This window comes from Mustela putorius, unplaced genomic scaffold (assembly GCF_011764305.1).
Source record: "Mustela putorius furo isolate JIRA1106 unplaced genomic scaffold, ASM1176430v1.1 tig00000594_pilon_pilon_pilon, whole genome shotgun sequence".
Classification (NCBI taxonomy): domain Eukaryota; kingdom Metazoa; phylum Chordata; class Mammalia; order Carnivora; family Mustelidae; genus Mustela; species Mustela putorius.
This window is the reverse complement of record NW_025421427.1, coordinates 743,647-758,494: the sequence shown is the minus strand read 5'-3', so window position 1 is coordinate 758,494 and position 14,848 is coordinate 743,647. Positions and strand designations below refer to the sequence as shown.

Here is a 14,848-nt window from a genome sequence, read left to right as displayed (position 1 = left end):
AATTAAAGTTAAATGAGGTCATCAGGGTAGAGCCCTGATGCACTCTGATGAGTGTCCTTACAAGAAGAGAACTCACCCATGAGGACACAATGAGAACGCAGTCTTCTGCAAACCAAGAAGAGAGCTCTTACCAGAAAATGAATCAGATGGCACCTTGATCTTGGACTTCTCAACCTCCAGAACTGAGAAAATAAATTCTGTTGTTTAAGCCCCCCAGTGAATGGTGCTTTGCTTCGGCAAGCCCCAGCTCGTAAGACCCGCCCCCTCCGCAGGCCCCTTCCAACCTCCTTTCATCAAGGACCCCTTTGCAGTTAGAATGATATTTCAAAGGAGTTAGATTAGCGGGTGCTCAGGACCAAGCTCAGGGCCAGCCTTGGCCATGGAGATGATGCCACAGGTCTTAGGTTCAGAAATTCAAATATGTCAACTCAGTTTTATTAATAATATAGCCAAGCAGCTGTAAAAACAGGAAAAATCCATATGTTCCAAGAAACCCAAAAAATGTTTATAATCCAAAAATCTAACAAGTTTATTGACAGAAGGATATGTGCTTTATTAATACTAGTAATACTTGTTGTACCCAGGATAACCCGTTACAGTTCTTGCGGCACCCTAGAAATCAAAACATCAAGCAGAGGCTATCAGGTGAGGAAAGGGAGATCCACGACATGTGGTCCAGAAATCCTCAACGGTTGTCCTGTCAGGTGGGCAGAATATATGAACCAGATATAAGGCCTTTGTTCCTTTTATTTTACTTGGTAAATGCTCTTGATTTCTTAACTATCCAAATCATGTCACTGTCATCTATTTTTAAATCAGTCACACCAAGCCCCCTTGTTTCCTAGGGCCAGATAGTTGAAACACAGCAGAGGATTTAATTCTCACTGAGCCAGGTACATTCACCCAGTAGGTGGAAAACAGCCCTCAAAAAGGCACAGACCATGTTGTATGTGTGTTTCCATTTTAGGTATCCAACACGAGAAAGGTGCTTACTAAAAGTTGATTTGAAAAACTGCCTTGTTAAAAGAGACTTGGAAAACAGGGTTCAGTGTACCCTTCTAGGAAAGTTACTTTTTGTTCCTGCATTTTGTATTGACTCTTGATTCTTCGTTTCATTGTGTATGTAATGACAATATCTCCAAACACAAGGGAGTCTGCCTGGTTTAAACCATGTGATTCCCTGTCCCTAACTTACAGGTATGACTGAGCTAAATAGGCAAAATACATAAGAGTTTCTGAACTAAATATAACCTCACACGGAGCAAATGATCTATTAATGACAATATTCAGGCTACTGGGTAAAAAAAAAAAGAAAGGTTTGGTTGGGAGAGGATGGAGAGTAATTTGTGCTGACGCCACTGTGCCCAGATACGCCAGGGTTCAAGGTAGTCTGGGGGTGGGGGGCGGACGGTGAGCAGTATCAGGTGTTCACAACAACATAAATAATGTTGGTGTCTGGCTCCTTTTCTCTGATTATCCACTAGTCAACCTTTCATAGGAATTTTGGCCTCTGAGATGAGGGCAGTTATAAACACACACACACAGGGCTGCGTAAGTTTGTTTCTTGGCCTGTGTTTATCAGGCTGGCACTCTAAATTAGTGATTCCTGGCTATCCTTTATGGCCACCAGACAAGCCCTGGAACGGCCTTCCACACATACCCAGAAAACCTCTCACTTCTCCCCTCCTGCTCCGTGACTACTCTGGTCTGACTTGACACTCTGGTTGCCAAAAGCCTCCCAACCGGTGTCCTTGTTTCTACCACTTTCCCCTTGAGCTCTGTCCTCAACACAACATCCAGAGTTCCCTTTCTAAAAGGTAGATTAGATCCTATTACCCTTCCGCACAGAAATTTCAGAGACTTCCTGTCTCACCCAATTCAAAGTCCTTACAAAGCCTGTGAGGTCTCACACGTTTTTACCTCCTCCCCCTACTTTCTCTCCAAACATTCTGTTGCAGCCACACTACCGCAAACGTGCTCCTGCCTTCGGTTCTGCCTGATCCCTCTATTTAGAAACGAAAAAGGCAGTGTGGTTTCTCTGTGCTCAAAAGCCCCCTTCAGGACACCTAACCAGACAGCCCTGATTGCTGCCACAACAAACCTCCGCTCTCCGCAGCACGCTGACCACATCCAACATCAAGTTCAGTTGACTCATATGTGTATTTGTTACTGTCTGCCTCCCCCCATGGACTGTAAGGGACAGGGACCTTTGCTTTGTTCACTGATAAATCCCAAACACCCAAAACGATGCCTGACACAGGAGCGAGCAGTACATGTTGGGATGAATAAATGGCCAAGTATGTTTCATTTGGGTCATCAGCATCTCATCCCTCCAGAGTTTACCTGAACTGGGAAGAGGGATGGAGAGAGAGAGGGGCAGGAAAACCGGTAACATCAAGTTTCTGAACCCAAAAGTTCATGTTACACACCTAGAATCACTGTTTCCTGTAAGATCATGGCTCCCTGTGGAATTCTAGCCTGACTAGGCCGCCAAGTTGCCATGTCCATCATGTTAGAAAGAAGCACCTCAAAAGCACCAGTTTCTAAACCACCAGAGATTCAGCTTCACAGCAGCTGAGATGGGGCCCAGGAATCAAATTTTTGAAACTCACCAGATGATTCACATGCACAGCCAGATCCGAATACCCAAGTTACAGCACCTCCACTGGACGGTCCTGAGGCCTGAAGAGAACATCAGAACAGTGTTAGCAAAGAGAGAGGAACCCATGCGGCTAACTGGGCTTTTAGAATCAAGGAAGAAGTACGTATTTGTGTGCTTTCTCTGTTATGGCCGGGGCATTTTGTCCGTCAATGCTAGTGAGTCCACAATGGCTTCCAAGGAATGACAAAGGAAGACTGGCACGGTGGAATGTTCACAGAGGGACAGGGAAATCTCACAAAATAAGTCTTGGTCAGTTTGACCATGGGAATGATTTTAACAGCAAAGTCCACTCATATCTGGGGTAGTAGCGCCCCTGCGCAGAGCTGAGTTGACCTCGTCCACAACCAGCGTAGATCTGTAGGCAGAAAAAGGGTACACGGTAGGCACGACGTGAACGAACATCAGGGACTGGACAGGGCAGGTATTTTTTTGAGAGGGTGGAGAGTTCAGACAAGCTGGAGGTAGAAATGCAGTTTGGATTTTTGAAAACAAGCCTACATCTTTAGATTCCATTGTGTAGGCAACTGCAATTTGCTGTGGGTTGTTTGGTTCTTCCACTTGTCATATATGAAGAAAGGTTGGAAAGAGCATTGTTTTGGGAGGTCCGTTGTGCTGTCCCAGTGTGGTGAACAGGAACTGAACAGGTGTGTGAGGCAGTGGTAATAGAAAATTCACCCCAATAAAATAAGACAAAATCAGACAGGGACACTTAACCATAAGAGAGGTAACTCTAGGGGAAAAAATGAGGGTTGCTGGGGCAGGGGATGAGGGTAAGTGGGTGATGTAATGGGCACTGGGTGTTATATGCAACTGATGAATCACTGAACTCTACCTTGGAACCCCCCACCAAAAAAAAAAAAAAAAGAAAAGGGGAAAATGACACTAGCTTGGGCCAGGAAGTGGAGTCAGCATTCTCGAAACTGCGTGGACAATGCTGCCCATCAAACTGGTCCCTGTGTTTGAACTGTTTCTCCACCTTCAGACTTTACCTTTTTCAATATCTCTGCATCCTTCTCCCCGTATCCTAAACCCTTTTTCGGGGTGTAGTACTTCAGAATCATCTGAGGAGCTTAAATGTACAGAGCCGGTTGCCTACCACAGACTTGTAGTATTAACATCTCTAAGTGGCCAGAAAACGCATTCCCACCAGGGGGCGACAAGCCCAATCTGCAAGATTAAGAGAGCAGGTCAGAGGAGCTCTGCAGAGCCAGTGAACTGTGGCCACTCACTGTGAGTCCATTAATTCCACACCTCAGAAGTGCTGATCTTCAAAACTCCTCTTGTTTGACAGTGGTGTGGGACCTCCTTTCTGAATGTGCAGAAATTCAGTTAAGAATAAATACTGGAAGAGAAAGCAAAAGTAAGCGCCCAACGTGGGGCTCGAACCCACGACCCTGAGATTAAGAGTCTCATGCTCTACCGACTGAGCTAGCCGGGCAGCTAAAAGTACGCTTCCCCCAATCTATTATGAGGACATACAAATTCCTCTTGACCCACTAGGAGCACAGAATTCTAGATTTTTGTTTGATCTTGTCTTCTAAGGAGGATGACATGAAAAGCAAAGCATATTAAGCATTATCTGAAATTTTTTATACTTCTCCACCATCAAGGCTTACACACACAGAAAAGGGAGGGGAGGTGCAATTTCATTTTAATAAAAAATATTTGACAACCCCTGAAACAGGACCCAGTGATTTTTTGTTTTGTTTTTGTCTACCACTGACTGCAGAAGTTTATTAAATATAATAGATGCTAAATAAATATGTGCTTAATGAGAACCAAACCTGCAGAACCTTCACAATCCCCTGAAAGATGGGGGAACAGTCAACACTGTGCTAACAAGGAAAGCCCAAATCTCTTGTACAAAGGTTGCCAAAACCCCAACTCTATAGTTCAGTTTTATTTTTAAATAAAAAAATGATGCATGAATGGTGGATGACCTCAAACTGAGAGGTGACTATGGTCTTCCTATGCTTTCACACATTCACAACTGTGTCGTTGGAACATCTAGAAGAACCAGAAACATCAACCTTTGCAAAAATCACTTTAGAGCTGATAGAATACGGAATAAAAGGTAAAACTGAAAAGTGCTTGTCCCTTTTAAGTGAGTCACCATATTACTTCCTGGGATTGAGTGCGTGTGCAGCCTACACATTTCTACATGAAGGTACAGCCGCTGAATGGGATGGCGCCTGTATGCGTTTGATTTGTGTTAGAACTTAACGCCGAGTTAGTAAAAAGTGAGCGATGGGAGGGCAACAAAAGATGGGCTCGTCCGGGATTTGAACCCGGGACCTCTCGCACCCTAAGCGAGAATCATACCCCTAGACCAACGAGCCACACATACTATGCTTCTCTCTGAATACATTAAATATTTAGTTAAAAAAAAAATTGTGCGTGTACCTCATGCATGTTTAGGTGCATACAACCATAACCGACTTTTGACTCTCCCTCCTTCCCTTCCACTTTGGAAACTGGGAAAACCTAGCTCCCAGCACCTCCCCCGCTCTTCTCGCGACCCAATCCTCATAAGGAGCCCACGACGCCTTCCCAAAGCGCGGACCCAGCTCCGTAGGAGACAGACTACGGCGGCGGCTGTCCCGACAGCACCCGCCGGGGCTCCTGGTCCCCTGCACGTTGTCGGCGTGTGGGGGCGAGGCCCGAGAGACCCCCCCAGCCTGGCAGCGGAAGCCGGGCCGGCCGCTCGCGCGCCCCCGACTGCCGGAGGCTGTCGGCTGGATCCCAGGGTTCTCCAGGCCCAGAGAGGATGCGTGGGAGCCCCTCAACGAGACTGAAATCGGTGGGGTCGCGAATGAAGAAAGGAAATCGGCTGTGCCAGGAAGACCGAGACACAGTTAGGGAGCAGAGAGCTGGCTTCCGTGGGACATGGGGCTGACCCGGGACACTGCCATAACCGCGGGGCTGCAGGCATCCGCACGGAGACGGGGCGCAAGGGCTGAGTCCTCCCTTCCCTGAGAACAGGCTTGCCTCTAGACGGACTTCCCGCTGCGTGCTGCTGGACCCAAACCCAAACCCTCAGCCAAGCAGCAAAACGAGCCCTGTCTTCTCATCTCACAGGTGTCCGGGGGCGGAAACCTGTTTCTGGACTATTTCAAGGGCAGTGTTAGGACGCTGCACAAACAGATGACATGTTTCCTCCTAATGAATTTAATCGTCCCTCAGGAGTCCTGCTGCTTTTCTGAGCTCGCTGGCTTTCCAAGAGGTGTTCTCTGAGTTCTCCTAGGATGGTTTGGACTCGTGGCAAAACATTCCTTATGGGGACACAGTGAACTGTCTTACCTTAGATGGTGGTCCTCCTTTTCCACCCAAAAGTGGTCAAGGAGAGAGGATAGAAAACAAATCACTGGCCCGTACGGGGATCGAACCCGCGACCTTGGCGTTATTAGCACCACGCTCTAACCAACTGAGCTAACCGGCCAACCACGAGAAAAGAAGTCTCCGAAGTTCTCATAAGAAGGTACTAATGCTACTGTTGCTTTTTATGCCGTGAGCTGCACAGTATATCATCCGAGCTGCTGACTTCCATTTTGCCCCCACCGAGCTAGGCTTCCTCCTTTTCCCAATATTTGTCCTATTTTTTTTTTCGTGCCATGATCCAGCAACAAGACTCTAGCAACAACCCTTTATCTCCTCTCTGTATTTTCAGGCCAAGGTTATCTCTGCCTTTTAAGGCCAGCCAGATACTACAAACTGCCTGATATTAATGGGTCCTGGGCAGATTTCCAGGCTGCTCTGCTTTGGCCATCTCTCCCTTGGGTGCTTTTATCTATGTTTCCAGTTTTATTGGTTTCAGATAAAGATCTCCCCAAATGTTTTCCTCTCTCTATACACACCTCTACATGAAGTGGGTAGAACACTGTAGGAAATTGATGAATAGGAGGATAGAAGTCCAATGAAACTACATTTTAAAAACATAGTTTCTGATAGTGTAGCTAAAACAGCTTGGAGATGCCGGGGATCGAACCCGGGGCCTCATACATGCGAAGCATGCGCTCTACCACTGAGCTACATCCCCAGCCCTATAATGTATATCTTTGTAACTCTTCCCAGTTCTTTGAATCCTATTTTGTCCCCAGCAACTATAAAATTTTTTGAATGCTAGTTACATTTTCCTTTACTTACTTAGCTAAATCATGAAATGGTTAAAGGGATAACATCAGTGTTTCAAGTAAAGTAAGTCTTCTAGCCATCGGGCCCTTATCAAGCACTTAACCTGGAGACCAAATGAACGAAATACCTAAAAATTTTATGAGAAAAGGGAGAGGGGGGCACTATTCAGAAGCTTCTTTCTCACTATATGTTATCTAACTCAAATTTAAATATTTGAAAATAAAATGAGCTTCTTTCTTTCCTTTTTTCTTTTACTTTAAAGACAAGTGAGGGGTACTGCAGCCATGCTAGGCTGTCTACAGGCTGATAAGATCACAGGAAAGTTGCAGTTGAATTGAAAGACAAGTGATAGAGAACTGATGAGAAATGTCTCACAACATGGGATATTTATTTACTTGAAGATAAGTTGGCTGAGGAATTAATGACCTAAGAAAAGTCTTCCACCTAGGTAAAACAGATCCCAGTAACACAGGAACCTCTTTCCCACATGAAACAGGTCTTCTAGGGTCACAGTTTGCCTTGGGACTCAGGATGTCCAGTACTAAACCTAGAAAAAGTTCATCACCCCGATGCCCTTTACTCCACTCCCAGAATCCAGAATTCCCAGCCCCAAACCCCTAAGATGGCTTCCAAAAGAATGGAGTCTCTGGAGCACAAAGCTGGGAAGAGGAGGGAGGAGTGGGTTAGCAGCAGGCCTCCTGCTTTCTTTTGGACCCTTGCTCCCAGGCCTGCTAACGTTAGGAAACCCTAGTGTTTGAGGGAATGTGGTCAGTGATTAATAGAATTTCATGCCCAAAATGTGCTGGTACTGAAGGACACTGAGAAGATGATTAAGTAAACAGAGATGCCTAAATAAACCTGAGATTGGTCTTGTTTTTGTTTTTGTTTTTAATAAATCCTTAAGTTTGAATTTCATCGTGGAAGTTTCCACAGTATATTGTTCAGAAACTTAAAAACACTGTAATAGATGCCAAATTATAAAGAACATGAGATAGAAAATAAACCCCTAATTCAAGACAGTGTTTACCTGGAAAGATGAAGAGATAGGACCCTGGGGGACAAATGAATGTTGGGAATTATCTTTCTAAGCTGAGAAATATATCTCTAATTATATGTGCACAGTATTCTCATTAGTCTTCTTAAAATGCATCTATAATTTAAGATGTGAATAACCAAGGACAATGGGTGTATGGCAACTCTGTATATTTTTGTAATTTAGTAAATCTAAAACTCCTCAAAAATTAAAAATTTATTTAAATAAAAAAACTAATAAATAAAGACAGCCGAGACCCAACACAAAATCAAACCACTCCATTTCTCAACCCATACTCAGGTGTCCATAGTATTGTCTAAAACCTTAGAAGCACTGGCAATGGATCAGCTTCCTTTTGAAAATGCTCTATTTGAGCCCAAATGTAGAATATTTGAGATTTGTCTCTGGGAAGCCTAGGAATTGAAGGCCTAGGAATTGTAGCTCTTGACTGCACTGAATTCTGTACAGTATAGTATATAGCTATCTATATAGTATTGACCTATACATATACTGTACAGCTATACTTTATATAGAAAAAGAATTTGGGGCAGTATTATTTTAATATAACACAGATTTCAGTATTAAAGAGCTCCCTCCTTGTAATTGAGTTTCTGTGCTGCCTGGTATACTTATAACCATCTCCTGAATGAGTGGTTCTGAACCAGAATCACACAATAAACTTGTAAATTTCCTTGCAAGTTTGTAGATAAATTGACTATAGCTGATGTGTTAGGTACTGTCCCTGTGAGCCCGGATAGCTCAGTCGGTAGAGCATCAGACTTTTAATCTGAGGGTCCAGGGTTCAAGTCCCTGTTCGGGCGTTAGCACTTTTCTTCCCTATTCTTAAATTTTTAACCCAGTAAACAGTTAACAGGAAAGAAGATAACCTCAAATCACAGGCTAACTAAAAACTGAGAGGGGATCCCGAGCATGGCACAGATATCGGACCTGTTCAGGAAATAGAAGGGCCTTTTAGTAAGGTGCCACAGCACTCTCAACATTTTGTCTAGAGCACAAGTAAAAGTTTCATTAACAATGGCCACAAATTATAAAAAGTCAAACTCTTTTTTTTTTTTTTAAGATTTTATTTATTAATTTGACAGAGAGAAATCACAAGTAGACAGAGAGGCAGCCAGAGAGAGAGAGAGAGGGAAGCAGGCTCGCAGAGAGCCCCATGCGGGACTCGATCCCAGGACTCTGAGATCATGACCTGAGCCGAAGGCAGCGGCTTAACCCACTGAGCCACCCAGGCGCCCCTAAAAAGTCAAACTCTTATTTGAAAAGCCACAAAAACGCAGAACTGCTCCCTCTGCCCTACACTGAGGTGCTCCTTTCCAGTCCTCTGCTTTGCTCAGCCTGGGGGATACCCACATAAACCACAGGGGTCACTCTGAACTCAGGTCAGCGGCTTCCAAACTTTTTGGCCCATGTCCAGTTTGAAGTTGAGTTTACATCTGCACCCAGACACACAAATGTAGCAGGAACAAAAATTGCCTGAATTACCACTTACTCGCACACGTGCACTGCATTCTGATGTTTCAGATTCCATCCCATTCTTTACCATGTTGGGAGCTACCCACCATTAAACTGATTTCACATTCCCCTCATCGGGAAACACTGGACTTACAGTCGTCATAAAGATGCAATGTAACATATAGTACAGGGCGATGGGGTCCTGAGCCAAGTAACCTGCCTGCCCTGCCCCTTCCCTAAATCCCAGTCCCCTTCTTAGAGTGACCCAAAACCTCAAGTCCCCTGAGCACACTGGTACGAACACCATCTCTGCCCTGCTAGGAACCACTGAGGAAACAGGACGTGGCAGCCCTTGACTGAGACTTCATTTGATCACTGCCCAAAGCAGAATTTTCATCCCACTGGATCCAAAAGATAAGTGGATTTTACACTGCTAGGAAAAATCATCAAAGTAGCTGCAAAATCTCTGAGAAAAAAGGACAGAACATTCCTTGTCAATGCCTTGGCACAGTCGGCAGCATGCTGGCCTCATAATATGAGGTCCTTGAGCTCAATCCTCAGAGAAAGGATAGCATTTTGCAGGGAAAAACAAAACAAAACAAAACAAATATGATCATTATTATTACTGCTACTAGAGTCACAGGAGAAATATCTTCTTGAAGGGCCATCACTTTTTGAAAACTTTTCCTGCCTGTTAGGCAGTCCACTTGGGTTGTGACCCCATGGTTTCTTTACAATGCTCAGAGCTTTTTTGAAAGGAAAGAAACCTCCATTAACTTTAATTAACCACAACAGGGCAACTGTATCTCACAACCTTTTAAAATAAGCAGTGGGAGGGAGTCACATTAATTCCAAAATGATTCCAACATGAATCTCAGAGAATGTGCTAAGCAGTAATCAGTGTTGAGCAGCTACAGTGTTTAAGACAAAGGCCTTACCAATACATCAGTATGCCTACTTAGATGAGTGTTGCAAGATTCCCTTTCTTTTCTCTGTCTTGAGGGGAAGTGTGGGACAGAAGGAGAAGACAACCATTTCCACTTTTCCATTCTGGATCTTAGTGGGCTGAAACCCCAGCCCTGCTGTGCTGCTTGTTATCTGTGCTCCAACAACAAGAGCCCACCTGGCTGCAATTGGTCAAATGACAGACTCGCCAAGAATGTTACCCCAGTTCCAGGAGATAAGGGACTTACACATTAGATCATTATAACCTGACACTGGATTAAGGAAACAGACACATTGTAATTCCATTCTACACTATTGTCCGATCTCTAAACCTGTCTCCATGAACCTTTAACCACCTGAAACTCAACTAGTGCTAATCATCTGCTTTACCAGACAAAGCCAAATGCGTGGCTGGCACCCTCTACTCAAGAAACCCAGCAGCCCTGAGGTTGGTGCCCAGAGGAAACAGCTACTAGAAGTGTCCCTGGGTCCCTTCTATTCGGCAAGTGAGTTTAGGCAAACATTCAGATTTAAATTTCCAAAGCCAAGCTTCTTTAAAAAAAAAAAAAAAAAATAGATGAAGAAGAAAGAAAGAAAAGAAAAAAACTTCAATGAGTGAAAGCAACTTATTGTTGGGCCATAATCTTTCTTTGATGAATCTCTCACATTTCTGCATGTATTGCTAGTAAGGCACTGAATGCTCTTTGTTCTGGATTTTCTGTTTAAGGGTGCTTATACAGCAAACACCCCCGGAAGACAGTCTCTCCAGAGTGATGACAGGCATGCTTACAGCTCATTATAAATTAATGGGGATCCACGGTTTAGGGTTTCTCTCTTAGAACCCACTGAATGCAGAGATGTCATGGTTTTGCCCTCTGAGAATTAGAGCCAGGAAACCAGAGAAAAAAAATGCTGATAGTCTGGCTAGTGCTGTTACTAGAATAATAGACTTTCCACTGTCCCTAACCCAGGAGTCTTGTGAGTTACACCAGTATCAGGGAAACTGCGGCAAGCTTAGCTTGCAAAGTTTGGGTGAAGTTTCCGACCCTTCGCATTTCCCGGCACTCATCAACCCCATGCTCTCTTCCTTCAGGAAAGGGTGTGGACAGCATTCTTTAGCACCCCTATCTAAATGACTTCATACATATAAGTAAATACAGGTATGTTACATATTTAGTACATATATATATAATCATATATGTAACTAAAATTAATATAGTTAACAATACTGTGTTACATATTTGAAAGTTGTTGAGAGTAAATCTGGAATGTTCTCATCACACACAAAATTTTTTTTTGGCATTATGTAAAGTGACAGATGTTTACCAGACACTGTGATGATCACTTCACAATGTTCCCAAATACAGGATCATTACATTGTACAAGCTGAAACTAATACACTGTATGTCAACTGTACCTCAGAAAAAAAAAAATAAATTTAAAAAAAAAGGACTGAATTAAGGGGTGAGTTCTGATTTATTTTTAGGATCCCTCAAAAATTCATCATGGTCACCTATAAGAAATGTCACCATGCCCAAGAAAAGTAAAAGTTAAATCACTAGTATCTACATCTCTGGGGGTTGGGGACCCCTCAAGGAGCCAGACACTGTGGTCAGCATCTTTGCTGGTTTTCTTACCTTGGCGACTGGTGAGCTTGGATGGGAAAAATATCTACATTCTCAGAATCTCTAACCTCGAACCAAAATCTGGCGTACCCTTCCCGTAAGAATGTAGGGAACAAGCTATGGTCCGAAGTTCCTGTGGTTCTGTCACCAAGGAAAATCACTGACACTTTCTCATTGAGGAGAGCAACACAGGCAAGAGAGATGTAGCTTAATGAATTAATTAATCTCCTTACAACCCGCAGCACACGGATTCAAAAATCCTGAGACACGCAGCACCTGACAGTCCCCAAGGAACTCACGGCTGCCTCAATGCGCACGTGTTATTAACAACCTAAGGCTCCCTTAACAATAAGCCAGACCTCCAAGGTCCTGGGGCACCCTGCTCTCAGCACCCAGAAATTCCTGAAACTTCCCTGAGCTCTACCTTCCCTCCCTCTACAAACGTAAACGTGTCGCATCGGTCCCTCCCACAATCACAGCTGCAATTCTTCCTGCCCACGGTCCCGACCCTGTGCTGTCATAGAAACACCTTTTGGCACCCAAAACGTCCCAAGGATTCTTTCCTGGCCCTTCGCCCCAGACCCCCCCGCTCAGAGCACGTCAACATCTCGTACTCACTGTTTCGACGTGATGCGTCCTGAGACGGGTCTTGTCGTTGAGGGAACAGTGCGTTCACGCCGTGTCACCTGTTTTTTCACTCAGTTCGGGAACTGCTGTGTCGCACGACTGGCTCTTTCGTCCTTCTAGGGGTTTCGTACTGCTCTTTAGAAGCAGTCGAGAGAAGGGCTCCCCGGGCCGCTTCAGGAGGCCAGCGGGCCCCGGGGAAGCCAACAGAGGCAGAGGCTGCGCACCGAGACACGGCGGGTTCCGACCACCCCCTCGAGGAAGGGGACTTGGGGTGAGCTCCCGGGACACCACGCCTGAGCAAGGTTGCGCGGGGTCCGAGCAGTGATAAGGGCAGGAGCCTCACAGCCCCAGCCTCCCTTTGCTCCCGCGTAGGGGCTGCGGAGGCCGCCTAAGGGCCTAGAAGGGCCGGAAGTGCTTCGCGGGCCGCGCCCGGGGCGGATGCCGCGGGCCCTCGGCGTTCACGGGGAGGACCCACGTGCAGCGACTTGCTGGGGCCGCTGGAGGCCCGCCGCGGGCGCTACGGAGACCCCTGTGATGCCTCTGCAGGACAGGACTTTTAGAGTGGCCAGTGAGGCTCTGGAGGCCAGCAAGGAGGAGGCCACGGCCGGCTGTGGGGAAGGTCAGGGGCCCGTCCTGGCAGCGTCCGCGAGAAGCCGGATCCCGCCAGGCAGGCCCAAGATGGCGGCGCCACGACCGGAAACCCCTGGGCAAGGGAGGAGGGAAAAAGCGGGAAACCTTGCTTCCCGCCGCGAGTGAGGAACACTCCGCCCCCTAGTTAACAACTGTGTGTAAAAGAAGGACAACCCCTAGGTTGCACAGCTTGCGCGCTCTCTCTCTCTCTCTCTCTCTCTCGAGCTGTCTTCTCTCAAGTCTAGAGATTGTACTTTTTAATAAACTTGCCCACGTGTGTCGCTTGTCCGCTGTGCTGCGACTCTGTCCTTGAATTCCTTCTCATGACAAGGCCAGGGACCTCCCCAGCTCACCGGCCAACAGAACTAAGCGGGACAAGGGTGGATACAGGAAAAGAAGTTTCCCTCCCACGTCTTTCCAGCTCTTCCGGGAACCAATGCCTCAGTTTTGAGGGCCAGAAATTTAGTTTTGGAGCACTCAGTCTGTTTGGTATCAGACACCGAAATTCTCAAAATATTCATAAACCGGGATGTTAATTTATGAATTTACAGATGGGAATGTAAGTGCCAAATGGACCGGAAAAGTGGACAAGGAAGTTTATAGGGTAGTTTATTATTTCCTAATCTGCTCTTCCCCGCTTAGAAATATTTGTCTAAAACACTAGCATCTTTGTACAGAAAAAATAAGCCTTTCTAGCTTTATGTTGCTAGAGAAATACTGCCTAAATTCCGTATGACCACTTCCCCCTAGAATTTAGGGTCCTTTCAATACTACCCTTCTTCACTGGAAATTACAACTGTTTAGCCAACAGCATTATTATTTCTTGCATGTCATTGTTTCCTAATGGTATCTTGGGAAATTCCTTGGTTTACTCAGAAATTGGATGGATTACATTTGAAATTTATACCACTGATCTTTCAACAATGAGTTATCTTCTAGGCCCTGGAGTTGTAGACTTGGGTCTTAATTTGGATTTTTCTATTCATTGTCTGATCTCAAAGCAAATTATTTAATTTAATTTAATTATTTAATCTCTCCTTGCCTCAGTTTCACTGAATGTAAAATAAAATGGAGATAGTAATATTCAGCTCATAGGGTCGTGGAAATAAAATTATGAACAGAAATCATTGAACAGATACAGTGGCAAACAATGAGGACTTAAGAAATACCTTATTGGGTTGTGTGGGTAGCTCAGTGGGTTAAAGCCTCTGCCTTCAGCTCGGGTCATGATCCCAGGGTCATGGGATCGAGCCCCACATTGGGCTCTCTGCTCCGTGGGGAGCCTGCTTCCTCCTCTCTTTCTGCCTGCCTCTCTGCCTACTTGTGATCTCTGTCAAATAAATAAAATCTTAAAAAGAAAAGAAATACCTTATTAAAAAATAACCTACTAGAATTTGGTTACGCAATTAAATATTTTCTGATTCAACAATTTATTGAACATCTTCTATGCACCATATTCTCTTAACATCTTTGCAGATGTTTTTACCCTTACTAGAAGGCTTTCCCTCACTCCTTCCTTGCTTGACCAACTCCTGTTTTCATCTTGCTGCTTCAGTGTCAAAATGACCCAGGAAGTTCTCACTAAAACCCCTTTATGCTCTGACATCAGGGGCAGGGCTCCTGCAGTTATTACCACAACACTAAGCACAGTACCCTGTGGTGACTTTATTGCATTTGACTTTGGACTTTGAGGACAGGGATGTTTTTCTTTGGTCCTGACCT

General features: G+C 45.1%; 1 long non-coding RNA gene and 5 other non-coding genes across 6 annotated transcripts; 1 reads left to right on the top strand and 5 right to left on the bottom strand.

Annotated features, from left to right (window-relative positions):
* Nucleotides 1-278: 278 nt before the first annotated feature.
* On the bottom strand, nucleotides 279-13,314 carry LOC106004307. Its single transcript, XR_001177285.2, has 3 exons — nucleotides 12,488-13,314; nucleotides 2,613-2,682; nucleotides 279-697 (listed from the first exon to the last, which is right to left on the bottom strand). It is a non-coding gene; the product is annotated as an uncharacterized LOC106004307 (long non-coding RNA).
* TRNAK-CUU lies at nucleotides 4,028-4,100 on the bottom strand. Its single transcript has one exon. It is a non-coding gene; the product is annotated as a tRNA-Lys (tRNA).
* On the bottom strand, nucleotides 4,930-5,001 carry TRNAP-AGG. Its single transcript has one exon. It is a non-coding gene; the product is annotated as a tRNA-Pro (tRNA).
* TRNAI-AAU lies at nucleotides 6,028-6,101 on the bottom strand. The gene has a single exon. It is a non-coding gene; the product is annotated as a tRNA-Ile (tRNA).
* On the bottom strand, nucleotides 6,627-6,698 carry TRNAA-CGC. The gene has a single exon. It is a non-coding gene; the product is annotated as a tRNA-Ala (tRNA).
* Nucleotides 8,575-8,647, top strand: TRNAK-UUU. The gene has a single exon. It is a non-coding gene; the product is annotated as a tRNA-Lys (tRNA).
* Nucleotides 13,315-14,848: the final 1,534 nt, after the last annotated feature.